Source organism: Oryx dammah, unplaced genomic scaffold (assembly GCF_014754425.2).
Source record: "Oryx dammah isolate SB20612 unplaced genomic scaffold, SCBI_Odam_1.1 HiC_scaffold_14, whole genome shotgun sequence".
Classification (NCBI taxonomy): Eukaryota; Metazoa; Chordata; class Mammalia; order Artiodactyla; family Bovidae; genus Oryx; species Oryx dammah.
Window position 1 is genome coordinate 41,296,075 of NW_024070198.1, and position 16,670 is coordinate 41,312,744.

Consider the following 16,670-nt stretch of genomic DNA (forward strand, 5'->3'; position numbering starts at 1 on the left):
CACTGTACTCCAGATGGCAGATTTCTATTCTAACTCTGAAAAATATGCCAGCTGTTTAATATACGGGAGGATGCCATCCAGCTTGAGTGTCTGCAAAGATTAATCAGTTGTAAAATAAAGAAATTAATAGTACTTATTTCATAAAGCTGATGGGTAGATTAAGTGAAACATTCCATGTAGAATACGTAGTCAAGCATATGACACATTGTCAATGTACAAAAATAATCCTCCTGCCAATGCAAGAAATCTGGGTTAGATTCCTGGGTCCAGAAGATCCCCAGCAGGAGGAAATGGCAACCTATTTCAGTATTCTTGCCTGGGAAATCTCATAGGGAGAGCAGCCTGGCAGGCTACAGTTCAGTCGGTTGCAAAAAGTCGGACCTAACTTAGTGACTAAACACACACAAAAAAACACAATGTGCAAAAACTTTAATTATTTTATTGTTGGTGGTGGTATTTTGGTTGCCAAGGCAAACTCTGTCAGAATCACTAGCTCAGAGATTTTAGCCAGGTGAAACAGCCCACAGCTGGCTGTGAAAACCCAGAGGGGAAGCCCTGGCCGCTTCAGGACAGTTGTTTATCAGGCCTGTTGAGCAGCATGCTAACTGAGACCGTGATCTTTGAACCACTCCACCACCCTGGCTTCTATTAATCCATCCTCCTGTTTCCTTTATCTCTGCAGACTCTGCAGCTGCTGGGAATCCAGGTACTTGTGCACTCACATCCATTTTACTTGCTGATTGGTGACTAGCCATCTGATGCAGGGTCCCCACGCTGGTCTTCCTTCCCAGTCTTAACTTTCCTTAACCATGATGCTCTGAGCTCCTGACCTTTCCACTCTCCCAAAATGTGAAGCTGCCCCCAGTCCTGTGGGGGCCCTGCTTTGTACCCAGAGGAGAGGCTGTCCTGGGTGTTAGCATGCTGATACGTCATTGCTTCTGCATGTGAGAGCTGCATTTCGGTGAGACTCTGAGACACTAGTTCTTGACCCAGAATGGTGGCTCAGAGGCCATGGGGGCAGAGGCCATGGGGGCAAGAGACAGGAAGGTCTGGGGGCAGGTGGGCCTGGGCAGAAGTGGCTCCTCCCCTGGGAGCACCCCTACCTGGGGCCCGGGATGCTGCCCCTGAATTCTGTGGCACTAACAAGACGCCCCCGTCCTAAGGGGCCATATCTGCATGATCCCAAAGTGAAAGTGAAAGTCGCTCAGTCATGTCCGACTCTTTGCAACCCCATGAACTATATAGAGTTCATGAAATTATCCAGGCCAGAATACTGGAGTGGGTAGCTTTTCCCTTCTCCAGGAGATCTTCCCAACGCAGGGATCGAACCCAGGTCTCCTGCATTGCAGGCGGATTCTTTACCAACTGAGCCACCAGGAAAGCCCCACAATACTGGAGTAGGTAGCCTATCCCTTTTCCAGAGGAGCTTCCCGATCCAGGAATCACACTGGGGTCTCCTGCATTGCAGGCGGATTCTTTACCAACTGAGCTATCAGGGAAGCCCATCAGGGACAGCATCATTCTTATTTCTGCTGTTTCCTTATTCCGAACCAGAATGATGTGTACACATTTACGAGCTATCATATTTTAAATAGCAACTATTTGATGAAAGATTAGAAGGGATGGTTTAAAACAAACTCACGTGTGTGATTAAAATGGTACCTGAGAAAAACATGGGCTTTCCTGGTGACTCAGACAATAAAGAATCTTCCTGCAATGCAGGAGACCGGGGTTTGATCCCTGCATCAGGAAGGTCCCCTGGAGAAGAGAATGGCTACCCACTCCAGTAGTCTTGCAGGAGAATCCTACAGACAGAGGAGCCTGGCACGCTGTGTTGGCCACAACTGAGCGACTAACACTTTCACTTCACTGAGAAAAATATGAAATTTCATTGTGCTTGTTTGAAATGTCTTCATGGTGACCTATTTTTCTTTTTTATCTCTATAGTTACTTCAACTCCTGAGGAACAGTCACATGTTTACCAACCAATAGGTACTGTTTCCATTCTTATATTTTGTATCTGTTTTTCTAAGGCTGGGGTCCCGCCATTAGTGGCCAAGAGAAATGTAGCCAACATTATTCTCATAGTCCTGTATGGAGTAAAATCTGCTCAAAAGGAAGGTGGGTGTTCCTCATGTAGGGACCTTTTCAGGGACAACAAATAACCCACCTGCCCTCAGTCATGGAAAGGCCTTATTAAGGCCCTGACCCACACAAGGCTCTGGTGGGTCCTTCTCAAAGAGGAAGCCCACCAACCAGCCCCAGACTCTGGGACTCAGAATCTGAGGATCGACTTCACCTGCTTTTAATTCAGGGCTCAGTATCACTTGACCAAATCCTTTACCTTCTTGAGCAATGACACCATCTCTTCTGCTACTTGTTCTCCTAACCTCTGACTTCCTCCATCATTCTCCAATGAAAATAGTTTTCAAATTCAAGAAAAGTGAAAATAACTTTGTCCTGAAAATTTCATAATATACTTTGAGAGATTGGGGCTAGAAAAGCAAAGTCTGAATCCTAAGCCTTCAGCTGAACTGTGTTTAGTTTTGAGAGAAACAACATGAGAAAGGACACCCCAGAGAGGATGAAGCCTGGTTATTTTTCTTTCTTTATAATTTATTTACTTGGCCATGTCATGCCTTACCTGTGGCATGTGGGATCTTATTCCTAGACCAGGGATTGAACCCTGATCCCCTGCATTGGGAGCATGGAGTCTTAGCCCCTGGACCACCAGGGAAATTCCCAGAAGGTTATTTTTAGGTATGTGTCTCCTTCAAGGAGGTTTCCTGATGACTCAGTGGTAAAGAATCTGCCTGAAGTGCAGGAGACTCAGGAGATGCAAATTCCATCCCTGGGTCGAGAAGATCCCCTGGAGAAGGAACTGGCAACCCGCTCCAGTGTTCTTGCCTGGGAAATCCATGGACAGAGGAGCCTGGTGGGCTACAGTCTGTGGGGTCACAAAGAGTCGAACGTGACTGAGCGTGCACGCATACGCATACTACATCTGCTACAAAGCCAGCAAGGTCACTTGTGTTCCCATAAAGAAACTGCCCAGTGAGGAACACGCTGTAGAGTCTGTGCTAAATTTCAGATACAGAAAAACAGTCCTTTTCTTTCTTCTGTGCATGTCATTCCCCATGAATGTATGCAAAGCGCCCGCAAACTGGGGTGGATTCTCTAGCTGGAAAGCCCTCTCATTTGAGAAGGGAGGGAAGCTTCTCAAGCCGGCTGGGCTCTGGGCTCCTGTAGATCGGCCCGTGGTGAGGCTGGCCAGTGGCAGGAGCAGGTGTGAGGGCCGCGTGGAGATCCACCACCACGGCACCTGGGGGACAGTGTGTGACGACCCCGGGACCTGCCGGCCACCCGGGTGCTGTGCCAGCAGCTGGGCTGGCAGCCCCAAGGAGCAGTCTGTCTGGTGATGGCTTCAGCCCCATCTCCCTGGACCATGTGCCCTGCGCGGGCGATAGGCCCACCTGGGCTGGTGCCAGCACCTCGGCCTGTCTGTCCACGACTGTGGACCCCACGAGGATGCCAGGGCTGTCTGTGCAATACCAGGCCTTCCCTGAGACCCGGCCTCCCCCCAAAGCAGCAGAGCCCTATCTGCCAAGCAGGCCGACCCCACAGGGTTTGGGGCTCCAGGGCAGGCAAACAACTTACGAGGAAGCTTGAGTCCCATTAGGGTCCCCCAAACACAAGGTCAAGGCCCCTTCTTTTGGCCCCAATGATTTGAGATAGTTTCCCTTTCTTCTTTTGTTAATTCGGCCCAATTATGTACTATACAAGACTGCCAAAAAATGTAAAATAGAGAAGGAAATCAGATGAAATGCAAATACCCACTGCCCAGCTCTTATTTTTATAGAGCAAGGACCAAGACATAGGATTTAGTTCATCCATCCATTTATTTAACAGATATTTACTGAGCACTTTGGGCTTCCCAGGTGGTGCTGGTGGTAAAGAATCTCCCTGCCAATGCAGGAGATGTAAGAGATATGGGTTCGATCCCTGAATTGGGAAGATCCCCTGGAGAAGGGAATGGCAACCCATTCCAGTATTCTTGCTTGGAGAACTCCATGGACAGAGCAGCCTGGTGGGCTGCAGTCCACGGGGTCGCAGAGAGTCGGACGGGACTGAGCCCACGGGCACTGAGAGCTTTATATTCACCAGACACGACTCAGGGGGTATAGTGACGAGAGCGGCAGACAGCCATCCTGCCTCGGGTGCTTACACTCCAGTGCGAGGCTTCAAGGTCACGTCTGTGTTTCAGCCATGATAGCTCATTAACAAGAATAAATGAACTCTGAATCGGGGCTCATAATCCCCTTTATTGTGTTAAACACCCACTTTCTCCCAACACTTAGACAACTTAGTACTGTGTCATAAGCTAGTTTGTTGGATGAAGATGAGAAACCAATGTTAGAAACCTAAAGTCAGGATTAGGAAGGTTCCTGTGTGTGCGTGCTCAGTTGCTTCAGTCATGTCTGACTCTTTTGCAGCCCCATGGACTGTAGCCCACCAGGCTTCTCTGTATATGGGATTCTCCAGGCAGGAATACTGGAGTGGTTTGCCGTCCCCTTCCCCAGGGGATCTTCCCGACCCAGGGATCAAAACTGTGTCCCCTGTATCTCCTGCTTTGCACGTGGATTCTTTAGCCACTGAGCCACCCTGGAAGCCCAGGAAGGTTCCTAGTACTTTGCAATTCTAGGAAATGTCTTCTCTTCACTGCATCCAGGAAACAGGCTTTCTGATCCATCCAGGGAGATCACACTGTTCCCACAACAATAAATGTTTGCTTCCCACTTCCTGCCGCATGCATCCCTTTCTCTGTTCCAGTCTCATCCAAGCAGCCTTTATCTTTGATGTCACATGTCAGGTCATTTTGTATCTAATTTGCATATCTGAGATACAAATCTTTAAAATATTGGGTCAGCCATAAAGTGCATTTAGGGTTTTCCATAAGCTGGAACCGGAAAACCCAAACGCACTTTGTGGTCAACCCAATAAAACAGTATCTTCTAAATTTCTTATACGTGGGTGGGATTTTTGTTTGGATTTTGTCTTATTTTGGTCTCTGGTTTGTTTTTATCATTTCAGCATCAGCCACAGAAATGATCACCTCACCTGGTAATTTTATTTTCTTGCTTGCTTGATAGAAACCATATATATATAGACTGCCTTGCATACGGTTAGGGTTAAAGGTTATACCTCATATGAAGATAAACATCAAGCTCATATCAAACTAACATAAAGTACTCATATATTTCTTGAGTAATGTAGGAGTGAATTGGACAGATACTGATTATATGCCTTCGGTACGTAAGTGTCCTTGGTGCCACAGTAGAGAAGTCAGGAGCTTTGTTCATACTCCCAACAGTGTTCATGCATTTGGAAATTCAGTGAGTTAATTTTTAACTCACAGGGCTTCAGGCGTCTCAGGCAAAAAAGTATACCTCTAATCTCCATTTTCAGGAAATAATCGAGTCCTACAGCTCCCACGTGTATAGCACACCAATCCAATGACAGGCGAATCTGTTAGAAGCATTTACGGGACTTCCCTGGTGGTCCAGTGGTTAAGACTCTGCGCTTCTGCTGTAGTAGACAAGGATACGATCCCTGGTCCAGGAACTAAGATCCCACTTGCTGTGCAGTCAAAAAAAAAAAAAAAAAAAGCATTTGCATGGCTAAATAAGTTGAAAGTGAAAATGAAAGTCATTCAGTCCTGTCCGGCTCTTTGCGACCCCATGGACTATACAGTCCATGCAATTTTCCAGGCCAGAATACTGGAGTGGGTAGCCTTTCCCTTCTCCAGGGGATCTTCCCAACCTGAGGATGGAACCCAGGTCCTGCACTGCAGGCAGATTCTTTACCAGCTGAGCCACAAGGGAAGCCCAACAATACTGGAGTGGGTCGCCTTTCCCTTCTTCAGGGGATCTTCCTGACCCAGGGATCAAACCCAGGTCTCCCACATTGCAGGTGGATTTTTTACCAGCTGAGCCACAGGGGAAGCCCATAATAAGTTGGGGAAATATAATACCCCTCTCTTGAGGATTCAGTCTATTAAAATGTTACAGCTCTGACAAGCCCTACCGTAAGGGACCTTCTTTACATTTGGCTGTGTCCAATGTTTCTCAAACTTCTTTGACTGCTGAGACCTTCCGGGTTTGCGTCGAAATGCAGCATCACAGAATTTGGAGCCAGAGAACCTGGGGTTATGGTCTGGCTCCAGCCTTAAACCTTTGGGCGACAACTGGGCAAGTCCCCTTCCCTCTCAGGGCCTCTGCTTCACCATCTGTGGAATGGGAGGGTGGCACTTGTCCGAGGATTGGGTGGCACACTCCTGGGCAAGCTCTCGGTGATGGGGAGCTTATTGTCGCATCCCCGAGGGATGTGTGTGATGCCACCTCCTGGGACCTGCCTGGTTCTCTAGGTGAGCAACTCACGTGTCCTTTTGTAAACTTCCTCTTGTGGACACTGGGGATCATCTTAGGACCTGAGTTGATCAATATACAACCAAGCAAGTTGGGGAAATACAATCTCAACCCAAGTCAATTCAACTCAAATATTCTCTGAACTGTAAACAGTTATGTAAGTAGCTCACGGTTCCTATTTTTAAAGTCTCGGAGCCCTTGGCCAAACTTGATAGAAATGGACATTCTATGGAAAATCAGACGATGAAACAGATATGTCTCCTTGTTGGATCTACGAGAATCAGCTACCAGATCTCTCAGCCAAGGACAAATTCAATATGGCATCATTACAGTGTAACATCTTTACAAGAGTCGGAAGAAATCTTAGAGATTGTTCAGACCTGAAGTTACAAAGACGCAGCTGACAGACCAGTTTTGATCTGTGGATGGGTTTTGTTTCAGACAACAGAGTTTTGCCTATGTGAAGTTTCATTCTTTTTAATACCACATTTTAAAAGTAGGAGATTTCATATAAAAGTGGAGATTTCATATAAAAGTCCAGATTTCAAGCTTTGATGGGGAAGCCAGAGGCTGGGAAATACAAGCATGAATTTTCACAGGGCACTGATTGTCCAGGGCAGAGAGAGGACCAGTTCCCCTTTATGGGCACGTGCTGTCTGTCTGGTTTCCTCCTGGCCCATGCCAATTATTTCTAGACCTGGAGTCATCTCCACTTGGATGCTTGGTGCCTCTCAAATTTTAATGTGTCTATAAATCACCTGGAGATCTTGTTAAGATGCAGATTTCCATTCAGTTCCTTGAGCGAGAGTGAGGGGTGGGGTGGGGCTTTAAATGTCTGCCTTTCTCACAGGATGGTGCAGATGCTGCTGGTCCATGGACTCTGTTTTTCAGATGCATCCTCTGAAGTTTCGAGATGCAAAGGAACTTGTCCAAAGTCACATGCCTGTTTACACACAGAGAAGAGACTAGAACCCAAATCTCCTGGGCCCCAGACCCAAGTATCACCTCCCCCACTCTTTATTTCCCTTAGCTTAATGGAAAGGAGAACAGGAGAATCAAATAGTAACAGAGCATAATCAAATTTGAACAAGACTGGGATATAATTTGTAAGCAGGGTAATTCTTTGAAAAATTTTACCAATGAACATGATTGAAAAGAATGGTATTTAATTACAGTTTTCTATAAATTGTGCTTGTTTTGACAGTTCCTGCCTCAGTTTCAGCCACAGATTTGGTCCTTACGACTGGTAACAAGTTTTCTGCTGATTTGTCCTCTTACTCATGTTAAGAGATATTGATGTGTTGAAATTCTACCTAAACAGTACTGTTGGCCCAGGGGTCACTTGGCTGAATTAATCCCTTGGAAAATAGACTAGAATCCAGAAGTAGACAAATATACAGTGAAGTTGAGGTCCCAACATTCAAGTAAAGCGCTTGCATACACTTGGGAGTGATCCACAGAGTCAGCTGTTCATACTTCCTACACACACATTAGCAATTGGCTCTCTGGTCTCCCTGCTGACTGTATAATATGAGAGACAACAGATTGGGAAGGGGTGCAGAGACTGGGATGGGGAGACCTCATAGGAGAGCCACAGTGGTAAGGGCAGGACATGCTAACAGACAGCCACAGAAGGGTTCAGAAATTCAGTGTCACCAGCCTTTCTAAATATCACAACATGAAGCAAAGATACCCACTAAACTCAACATCCTTTGAGATACCTCCTTAATATAACCTTGAACAGCAATGGTTTCTTCTTAATGAGCCTGAATCATTCAAGTTAAAATATGACCAGTATCTTCTGTTTAAGAGGACAGGGAAACTTGTTTTCTTTTAGGGTAGTTTTAATTGATAACAGCTCATGTGGGGTTTTTATTTTTGCCATCCAAAAAAAAATTTATTGAAGGATAGTTGATTTACAGGTTTATTTACAGTGTTAATTTCTGCTGTAAAGCTAGTGACTCAGTTACATACTTATAAACATATTTTTATATTCTTTTCCATTATAGTTTATCACAGGATAGTTCCCTGTGCTATACAGCAGGACCTTGTTGTTGATCCATCCCATATATAATAGTTTGTATCTGCTCACACCATCCTTCTTGCCATTTTGCCAGAGGCTCCGATAGTCTAATGAACAGAAGATCTGTATTTAAGAGACAGAGAAATGTACAGTTTATCTTGAAGAGATAGGATAAGTGATAAGCTTTAATTAGGAAGACAACAAAATAGAAAAAAAATTAACACAGACTACAACAGACAATTTGACTTTGGTACTAAAATGGCAATAGGTGTCAATTATCATTGAATAGAAAAGATTTAAAATCGCCTAATAAACATTTAACTTCAGAGCAATGCCTGATAACAGAGAAATGACTGCAGTGTGTATTTCCACTTTGGTTGACTGTTGTGTGTGTACAAACAGTAGTTCAGGGGACACACCACTCATGTGTTTTTGATTGAGGTGCTTAAACTTTTATTCAAGAGGGTGGGAAACAATTAGTTCTCACACTTAAATCTTTCCAACAGCAAAGCCTGGTTAATGAGATAATAGGAAAGGCAGAATTGTGTATATTAGAAAAAGGATAAGAACTTTCTGACCCACTGACTAACTTTGCTGTTTGTGTTTCATATTCAGGCATCATCCCCACTTCAGCAGAATTGACTTCTTCACCTGGTAATGCCCTCTTGCCCACTGCACATGTAGACGGATGAGACAGCAAGGCTGCCTCTGTCATGCCACCAGGGCCAAGACTAGGACAGCTCTGGGAGAGGTGTATCGTCAGGCTGTTGTTGTCTTTTGAGCAGAGTGCCTCGTCTGGGCCAGACCCTGCAGCAGGCCTGGGGACTCGAGGGGTCAGGAAGGCAGAGAGGGGGTCTCCCTGGCCGGGTCAGCTCACCGGTTGCGGGTTCCCATAGCATCACGCGGCTCTCCACAGCGCTCGTCACAAGTGCAGTTTTGCAGAGCAGGAGCCAAACCTAGTTTCGTTGATTGCCCCACTCCAGCATTTAGCACAGTGCCTACCAGAACAGATAAATGAATCAAGACTTACTGATTAAATAAATGAAGTCTGTGGTTTCTGTAGGCTTCCCCAAAGGCTCAGTGGGTAAAAAAAAAAAAAAAAAAAAAAATTGACCTGCAATGCAGGAAATTCACGTGTGATCCCTGGGTTAGGAAGATCCCCTGGAGTAGGAAATGGCAACCCACTCCAGTGTTCTTGCCTGGAAAATTCCATGGACTGAGGGCCTGGCAGGATACAGTCCATGGGGTCACAAGAGTTGGACATGACTGAGCATGCACGCATGCACGCATGGTTTCTATGCTCCAGGGAGAGAGAGAAGAAAATTAATTAACTATCATACAACTATTTTTTGCCATTTGGCAAGTTTTGATCAATTGTCTTTTCTTATCTCCAGCCTCTCTGAGTATTGCTGTAACCACCTCGACAGGTAATTAATTTTGATGTTATTTCGGGCTTCGTCTGTCTTATAAATTATTCTCTTATAAATTACTTGCTTATAAATTATTTGATTTTCCAGTGAGCTCATTAAATAACTGTTTATGTCCTGATAAATTCTTTGCAAGCTTTAAAATATGTTTACACTGACCTGACTCAAAAAGGGCCACACTAACTGCGTGGGCCAAGGGGGAAATTAGTCCAGCCGATTCAGCCAAACACAAGCAATGAATCATTCGCTGGACTGACTGGTGCTCGAATGTCAACTGTCCGTGACGGAACCTCCTCCTGAACACCAGCCAGAAGGTCGGTGTTGTCAGGCTGGTGGCGAGTCAGACCACGGCTTTTACTGATCCTTCTGAATCAGCATTCAGTGAAGATGGCCACGTGCCAAGGTAGTGAGGGTTGCAGAGTTGATCAGGGTAACAAATAGCTCTCCTCTTGGATGTTGTTAGACTTTGAGTGATGCCATTATCTGAGGAGTTACTGTGTAACTTTGTGAGTTTTTTTCCTCTTTCTTATTTTTTAAATTATGAAAGTATGATAACACATTTGCCAGAGACTTGAAAAGTACAGGACAAGGTTACATATAGGTCTACTCTATATTACAATTATTTTAAAGTAGATAAATTAAGAGTTTTTAGTTGGAGTTTGAATATCAAACTCTCAAAAACTAATAGAATGAATATACAGAAAACTAGAAGGAAAAGAGCCATGAAGCAATTCAGCATAATTAAGATTTATACAATTTTCACACAAATAGGATACAAATTCTATTCAAGTTGCCACAGACTGTAAACTAGAAAACACTAGAACATATCCCAGAATACGAAACAAGGTGCAAAAATTTCATGGTCTGAAGGTATTGAACTCATATGGAGTCTGTTCTCTTATCACTGTGGAATATGTTAGAAACCAGTATCAAAAGAGATTTGAAAATAACCCATATATTTTCACCCGTGTGACTTGGGACTTAGTAATTTGACAAATAGTGTTAGAGGTTTATTTGGGTGGACAATAAAAAAGATACTCTACACTACTCCCAGTGTTGAAGTAATTATAACATAAAGCATCAGAGTCAGAACCAAAATATGGTCTTTATTACTGATATAGCTAAGAGACGCAGGGCATCTCTTAGTATGAGACAAATGGACTTTTTATACTCCTCCTCACCCTCAGTCTAGATCTTGAGACAGCCTACCTAGGGAAAGTTCCAGTCTGCAGAGGTCTCCCACTCATTTAAGTGGAGGCAGGGAAAAGCAAGCCCCCCATCTATGGAATCTTTGTTAGATGGACACTGTACAATGGAGAAGTTTGGACCAATGGTTGTTGCCCTCTGAACAGGTAGCCTCCAAGGGGAGAAGGGAAGGGTCACGAAGAGGAGACCCAGAGGGTAGAGGGGTGGCCTGGGGCAGTAGAGGATTTGGAGATGGCCTGCTATAGTTCCTGTCTAGACAGTAGGCAGACAAGCCATGTCAGTCATACTGATCCTCGCTGGCCATTTTTATGTCTTCTGTATCTTATAGAAACAGGCATGCCTGGTATGGCTGTCTTACGTCTGCCTTGCTCTTTTTGTTCATTTCCAGCTTCGTTGTCAGACAGTGTGACCTCCACACCAGGTAAAACACTCTCCAGTGTCCCATAAGTGTCTCTTCTTGGAGTTCCATTTATCAGACTAGGCTGTCGCATGGATATTTTGTACTTAACACAGCCTCAGTAAAAACAGAAACCCAGGAGTCTTCTCCACTGGTATATAAGTTTCTTCATCTCTTTTTCTACAGATCTCTCTTCAACCTTAGCAGATATAACCTCTCCATCTGGTAAATGCTCTCTCTAGTGTTTAAATGAACCAGACTAGCTTCTTACTTCTCCTGTCCTATTTAGAAAACAAGCCCACTTCACGACCATTTTGGCCACAAAGTAAACCCCAATGAAAAGACACACGAAGTATCTTTTTTCTCTTTGTTCATGCACAGATGTGTTCTCAGCCTCAGCAGAAGTGGACACCCCCTCTGGTAATGTTTTCTGCCTGTCACATTTCCTAAGTTCAAACTCCCCTCTTTCTGTTTAAGAAGTGAACATACACATCTAATATTTTGTCTACAGAATAAGCCCCAATGTAAACAGAAGTCCCAGCCTCCTTTGCACAGAAATTAAGCTTCATGTTCTCGTTCACGCACAGACACAGAAGTGGTCCCTCCACCAGGGAACACATTCTGCTTGTCACAGTGGTCTTAATCGGATGTGCCCAAGAGGGCTGGGGGTCCACACCTCCGCCTGCTGCGTGGTCAGGTTATGATTCAGGTGATGCTTTGACCCCTCACCCAGACACACTCATTAGGGGATGGGCTGTGATAGTGTTGGTTTTATCCACTCACCACTTCTCTGGCGGCTCAGGGAAAGTGTCTGCCTAAAATGCAGGAGAACCTGGTTCAATCCCTGGGTGGGGAAGATCTCCTGGAGAAGGAAATGGCACCCCACTCCAGTATTCTTGCCTGGAAAATCCCATGGACGGAGGAGCCTGGTGGGCTACAGTCCATGGGGTCGCAGAGTCAGACATGACTGAGCTTTTCACTTTCATGTTCTTCTGTTTTCAACCACACTGTTTTCGAAAAAAATCATCCCATCTCCTTTTCACTAATACTCGAGTTTGATCCTTCTTTGTTTGCAGATATGACTCCCACTTCAAGCGAAGCTCCTTCTACACCAGGTATCTCTCTGCTTTTTGTAGTAGCTCTGTGAGTGGCTTTCTGGAAGAATCCAGCCAAGAAGCGATGCTTCCTTTTTCCCTAACAGAGGTGGGGAGAGAGGACAGGAGAGGCTGGGGAAGCTCCAAGCCACTAACCACCCCGTCCCCCGCATTCCTGACTCACCTTGTGGAGCCAGAGGGAATGCAGCTCCCACATCCTATGCCCTGAAAGGCAGAGGGGTGTCAGAAGAGTGTACTTTGGGGTCTCTCAGGTTTGAATTGTGAGTGATCCAGGCATGTGTACAGGGCCTTCCACGTGGCGCTAGTGGTAAAGAACCTGCCTGCTGATGCAGCAGAATTCGATCCCTGGGTGGGGATGACCCCCTGGAGGACTGCATGGCATCCCACTCCAGTATTCTTGCCTGGAGAATTCTATGGACGGAGGAGCCTGGCGGGCTACAGTCCATAGGGTCACAGAGTTGGACACGACTGAAGTGACTTGTCACACACATGCACTCACAGACAGGTGTATAAGCTGAGTCTCCACATCCTCATCCGTGAAATAGTGATGATACTTAGCTGGCATGTTTATGGTAAGAATCAGAGTCGTAAGTTATGACACATTGTAAATGCTCATAATGGGAATTGTTGTTAATCTACCTTGTTAAAGACCAACTTCACATACACTGTTTCACCGCCTGCATGCACAAGTCCACAAGATAAATAAGCAGAGTGGCTTCTATTATATACAGCTTAAAACAGTCTTATTTTTTTAAATTGTGGTCTACAGCATAAAATTTCAATGAATTCAAATGTTAATACTTTCTTTTCACTGGAAAAAATTTTTTTGGCAGCCACTGATCTGGTTTCAACAGAATCAACATCATTACCTGGTAACAATCATATGCCTGTTGCTAAATTAATCCTTAGTTTTATAGTAGTTTATACAACCAAACGCTGTCATAAAGCCCATTGCTACTCTTCCTACCTTGCTTCCTTCTGAATACTTTCATATGGGATTTTAATATTAGATATGGTCTCTCTTATCTAAAAATATTTCTGGAATCTTACTTGATTTTCTTCATTTCATTTTCAGCCCTTGTAAAAATCTAATGTTTTGAATTCTTCCTTTCAAAACTTCAGTGCATTTATAAAATTTTTCTGATAATTGAATAAATTGTTTGATAACTATCGGTTAAGACTCCATGCTTCCAATGCAGGGAGCACAGGTTCAGTCCCTGGTCAGGGAAATAAGATCCCACATGCTGCACAGCATGGCCAAAAATTTTTAAAAATAAATCAATAATTTAATTTTTGGAAAATAAACAGCACACAACACTACTTGTTACATTTTGATGCAACTTAATGGCCAAAAAATAAAAAAAACCTAATGAACAGTATGTTGGCACCCAAACTAAAGTAAAAACTTTTTAAAAAGCATTAGGGTCTAAACTTAGAAAAAACATTTGGTTCATTTTCAGCTTTGAATATAAATATGTGACTTTGAGGATATGCATATTTTTAAGCTTATTTTTTCTTTTTTACAGTGTCAGTTTCAGTTGGTGAGGAAATGACTCCGTTACCCGGTAATTTTTGTTTGTTTCTAAGCACTAAAACTATCATATCATTATTAATACTGTTATTTCCTTTTCATTGAAATTTCCTACCCTTTACAGAAAACTTTATAGCTTTTAGGTGTGTATGTGCCAGTACAGATGTGTGCACACACATACATTTTGTAGGTTAGAAGCTTCGATTCACCTCTCAAGACCTCACTCAGAAGATGTTTGCCTTTATTCATAGTTTGAACAAGAATTGTTATCTTGCTTCCAGTATCTCAGCAACAAATCAGATGAGGAGAGCAACTATCCTGGACCAGAGAATTTCAGTCACAGAGAAGCAGATGCCAGAGATGTTTATTAACACTCACTGAGCATCTTCTATGTGCTGAGCAGAGCAGGAAATTGAAAAATAGTCACTAGCAATCAATTTATATGAAGGCAAATCGTTTTATACACATTAGTGGGTGTAGAACCACCAACATAATATAGGTTTTCTTTTAAAATTAGTTTGACTTTTTAAATCACCTTTTTTGAAGTATAATTATGTACAGTAAATTGCACACATCTGTGAGTTATGTCTAATATATACAACTGTGTAAGCACCACCACAATCAAGATCTAGAGCATTCTGGGACTTCAGTGGGGTGTGTGTGCGCATAGTTGCTCAGTTGTGTCCCTCAGTTGTGTTCAATGGTGGTCCAGTGGTTAAGAGTCCGTGCTTCCAATGTAGGGGGCATGGTTCAACCCCTGATCAGGGAACTAAGATCCCACATGCCTCAGGACAAGGCAAACAAATTTTTTTAATTAAATTTAAAAAAGAGAGAGATCTAGAGCATTTCCATCCCCCCCAGAATGTTCCCATATGCCCATTTACAGTAAATCCTTTCCACTTCCCCCAGGCCAACTGATCTGTTTTCTGTTGCTATAAATTAGATGTGGCTTTCTAGAATCTCATATAAGTGAAATCAAAGCATATGTGCTTTTGTGTCTGACTTCTCAACCTTGCTTAACAAATTTTAAAGAAATATTTATTTGGCTGAAATGGGTCTTCGTTGTGGTGTTCGGGATCTAGTTCTCTGACCAGATATCAAACCCAGGCTCCCTACATTGGGAGCTTGGAGTCTTAGCCACTGGACCACCAGGGAGGTCCCAACAAATTGTTTTAAATATTTGCCCCAGGTGGTTCCATATGTTGGTAATTTGTTCTTTTTTTCATTTTTATTGTTTCTGCCTAAGTAATAATGTTGCATTGTGTGGACATACCACAATTTATTATGGACATGCATACCACAATTTATTTGTCCATTCTTCTGTGGAGGACATTTGAATGTTTCCAGGTTTTGTGTATTGCTGAGAATTTTGCTATTTATATATCTTTCTATGGTCATGTGTTTTCTTTATCTTGAGTAAATATCTAGGAATGGAATAACTACATTACATAGTATAGAGGTTTTCATTGAGGTATAATCTATACCTCAATAAACATTAATATATTAACACAATTAACATATTAATATAATTTACATATAACATATCAACATAATTAACATAGTGACATAATTAAATTAACATAACATAAACAATAAACATTAGTTTCAGGTGTACAATATAATGATATAAAATTTGTATATACTGGGATGATCACCACAGTAATTTGAGTTAACATCCATCACCAAACATAGCTACAAAAATTTTTTCTTTTTTTAAAAAAAATTAATTTATTAATTTATTTTTTATTTTACTTTACAATTCTGTATCGGTTTTGCCATACATTGACATGAATCCACCATGGGTGTACATGCGTTCCCAAACATGAACCCCCTCCCACCCCCCTCCCCACAACATCTCTCTGGGTCATCCCCGTGTACCAGCCCCAAGCGTGCCATATCCTGCATCGGACATAGACTGGCGATTCGATTCTTACATGATAGTATACATGTTTCAATGCCATTCTCCCAAATCATCTCACCCTCTCCCTCTTCCTCTGAGTCCAAAAGTCCACTATACACATCTGTGTCTTTTTTGCTGTCCTGCATACAGGGTCATCATTGCCATCTTTCTAAATTCCATATATATGTATTAGTATACTGTATTGGTGTTTTTCTTTCTGGCTTACTTCACTCTGTATAATCGGCTCCAGTTTCATCCATCTCATCAGAACTGATTCAAATGTATTCTTTTTAACGGCTGAGTAATACTCCATTGTGTATATGTACCACAGCTTTCTTATCCATTCATCTGCTGATGGACATCTAGGTTGTTTCCATGTCCTGGCTATTATAAACAGTGCTGCGATGAACATTGGGGTGGTGAGGAAATGACCCCGTTACCCGGTAATTTTTGTTTGTTTCTAAGCACTAAAACTATCATATCATTATTAATACTGTTATTTCCTTTTCATTGAAATTTCCTACCCTTTACAGAAAACTTTATAGCTTTTAGGTGTGTATGTGCCGGTACAGATGTGTGCACACACATACATTTGTAGGTACACGTGTCTCTTTCAATTCTGGTTTCCTCAGTGTGTATGCCCAGC

The 16,670-nt window shown here is 43.2% G+C and overlaps 1 protein-coding gene across 1 annotated transcript in view; it reads left to right on the plus strand.

Moving 5' to 3' along the window:
* Nucleotides 1–16,670, plus strand: part of DMBT1 (deleted in malignant brain tumors 1) — a 77,022-nt gene that overhangs the window by 50,343 nt on the left and 10,009 nt on the right. The gene's annotated exons all lie outside the window — the stretch shown is intronic.